Source organism: Octopus sinensis, linkage group LG4 (genome assembly GCF_006345805.1).
Source record: "Octopus sinensis linkage group LG4, ASM634580v1, whole genome shotgun sequence".
Taxonomy (NCBI): Eukaryota; Metazoa; Mollusca; class Cephalopoda; order Octopoda; family Octopodidae; genus Octopus; species Octopus sinensis.
The window spans coordinates 162,962,025-162,965,501 of NC_043000.1; positions in this window are offsets into that span (position 1 = coordinate 162,962,025).

A 3,477-nucleotide genomic window follows, 5' to 3' on the forward strand; every position below is an offset into this window, starting at 1 on the left:
GGCGTTCCAAGCGTGAGGGTCGCATTCTATCACTGTTCGAATTTTTGTAATATATCAAACACTAGGGGACTTCTGTGTCACCTTTTTGGAGGGACACGAATCTAAATCGAACATATTCGTCAAGGTACTTCCGTTTCTTTGCACTCATTGCGAATTATTTGATGCGCAGTGGACAACACAAATATGAGAACGAAAGATAAAGTACGTGTAAGGCAATGTCGAGTTAGAACGCTTGGAGTAAAAAGTTCGGAAAAAAATCAAAACAAAAAATATTGGAATGAAACTTAAATTAAAAGAAAAGTTATACGAAAAATTTGTATTTATTTGTAAGAAAATATTTTAAAATGTTTCTATAAAAAGGAAAAGATTTTGCATAGCTTTTAGTTTTACCTAATACTTTCTGTAATATTTAAATCTGAATTTTAGTTTAAAATTTGGCTTTATATTATAATTTCCTTTTTCTTACGAAAAAATTTACTATATTTTTAATATAAACATTTTGGTTTTATTGTTAATTTTTTTTTATTTTTCCAATCTGTATTTTTTTTTTTTTTTTTTTGAGACTTTATCAAATTGAGCGATAGTAGAACCTATTACATACTTTTCGTTTTTATTTCCTATTTTTAAATATATCGTACTTTTCCTCTTGCTAAAATTTAAAACTAGTTTTCAATTTTCAAATTGTGTTAATATTTCTTAGTATGGTAATATGATGTTTCAGCATCTCTCTTATTTTTAAGAATTACATTATTTCATATATATGAAAACTATGGATCAAACTTGTTTATAATCTATTAACTGAAAAAGATGTTTGTCTTTACACGATAATATCTAAGCTTTATAACATTGGTTCTTAACTTGAATCTTGTTATAACAAACAAAAATTTACAAAATAAAAGCAAATATTAAAGCTACAATCCAGAATTAGTGAAGGTTTTGAGGGATATGAAGTGGGGTCAATCGGTACAGAAAATGCTAAGCGGCGCTAAGATAGCAGAATAAGAGAACTAAAGGAATAAGCATTTTTTGCACTTTTTCCTGAAATTCTCATTATTTGACTACGCTCTCGTTAAGAGAATAACAAATATAATTACAGAAATTCCAGTTTTTTGTCAAGGGCTCGTGCCCCCCTTGGAAGTTACTGACGCCCCCCACCCCACCCCACTAGTGGGGACGCCCCCCCCACCCCCAGGTTAAGAATCACTCTTCAGAATGGTATTCAAGCATGGAGGCAATCTAATGACTGGAACAAGTTAAATACGAAAGATATATGTAAGTTGAATTTTGGGAATCCGAGATAGACTGCTGGCTCTTGGATATTGCTGGGGCTTCCTATGGGGCTTCGTTCCACCATTCCATTCCGGTCGTCATGGTATCTGCTTCTCTGAACTTCTTAACTGAATGTTCCTCCACATAAGACATGCTACACACCAGTACGTATCTCTGTCTATGTTATATTTCCTATCTCATGTTTCATTGTATGTTTTATTCAAAACCTTTCACCCAACAGTTTCAATGTTTAGACCAAGTTTCTATTCATTCATTCATTCATTTCCTGAAGTCATTGACCTGCACATTGAAAGCTAATCGCGAATATTCTGAGAGGATGGGGAGGTTACGAAGTTCATTGCCCTAACAGTGTGTGTGTGTGTGTGTGTGTGTGTGGTGTGTGTGTGTGTGTGTGTGTATGTGTGTGTGTGTGTGTGTGTGTGTGTATGTGTGTGTGTGTATGTGTGTGTGTGTGTGTATGTGTGTGTGTGTGTATGTGTGTATGTGTGTTTGTGGGTGTGTGTGTGTGTATTGTGGTGTGTGTGTTATGGTGTGTGTGTGTGTGTGTTGTATGTGTGTGTGGTGTGTGTGTGTGTGTGTGTGTGTGTGTGTGTGTGTGTGTGTGTGTGTGTGTGTGTGTGTGTGTTGTGTATATACACTTTTACGACGTTATAGTATATTATGCATTTAAGACAAAAAAAAATCTGCTCCTCGGAAAAGTTTAACTGCATTCCCCTCCAACCTAGCCTATCCCACACGACTTGCTATCCTGCTTCTTATACGGTTCATTTACATAACTCTCTAAATACTTTCCTCAAGCCCTTTCATCCAGAATTTCAGCATTGAGAAATTTCTGGAATGCGAGTTTTATTCATTTATTTATTTATTTATTCATTTATATATTCGTTGCTGCCGAAGTCAGCTTTGTCCTTCATCCTTTCGGGGTCCAGAGAATAAGTACCAGTCGTGGACAAAGATCGATGCACTCGACATCATCCGTCCCTAAAAATTGTTGTTCTCGCGCCCAAATTAGAATTATTTATTTATTCACCTTTATGACTATTCGTTTCCTAGAGTCGTTGATCGAGTCATGTCTAAATTTGCCGTGGATCTCACACGCCCTGGGTAGAGCAGGTGGCCACGAGGTACATAGACTTTGCCTCTCTCCTCAAATTGGCTTACCCATACAATCATACGCACTCTCTCTTTTACTCTTTTACTTGTTTCACTCATTTGACTGAGGCCATGCTGGAGCACCACCTTTAGTCGAGCAAATCGACACCAGGACTTATTCTTTGTAAGCCTAGTACTTATTCTATCGGTCTCTTTTGACGAACCGCTAAGTTACAGAGACGTAAACGCACCACCATCGGTTGTCAAGTGATGTTGGGGGGACAAACACAGATACACAAACGTATACACACACACACACACACACACACAGAGTTTCCGTCTACCAAATCCACTCACAAGGCTTTGGTCGGCCCGAGGCTATAGTAGAAGACACTTGCCCAAGGAGACACGCAGTGGGACTGAACCCGGAACCATGTGGTTGGTAAGCAAGCTATTTACCACACAGCCACTCCTACGCACTGTTAAAATGTATTTCATTTTTCGTAACTCACTAAACACTTCTCAAAGAGGTAATATTTATTACCACTTAAACGTGGATGTTCTATTAGAATAAACCATACTACGGTAGATACCATGAGAGAGATTCCTGTAGGCTTTTGGTGCTAAATGCCCTTTGCACCAAAAGGTAGTGTGAGTGTTTCTCTCGTGGTATCTATCGCAGAATAATTTATCCTAACAGAGCATCCACGTTTAAGTGGAAATAAATATATTACCTCACGCAATTCACATTACTTTTGTCGCTGATATATGCTTTTCTCAAATATGAGGCATTTCTTAAACGTAGGTATTACATATTTATTCGTTTATGAATTTATTTATGTATTCATGTGTTCAGTATATACATTTACTTGTTGATATATCCTGGAGTTGTTGGTCTAGACATGACTAAACTAACAATTACTGTCACTGATTGTGAGCAGGGGCGACAGCTACGAGGTACATTGATTCTGACACGCCTGACCCTAATTCCCAACAGGTTTTCTATTAAAGTTATATCTATATATATAAAACTGTAGTTGTGTGAGTGTCTGTCCCCTTCGATTTAGATTCCTAACTACTCCCACATTTTGCGGT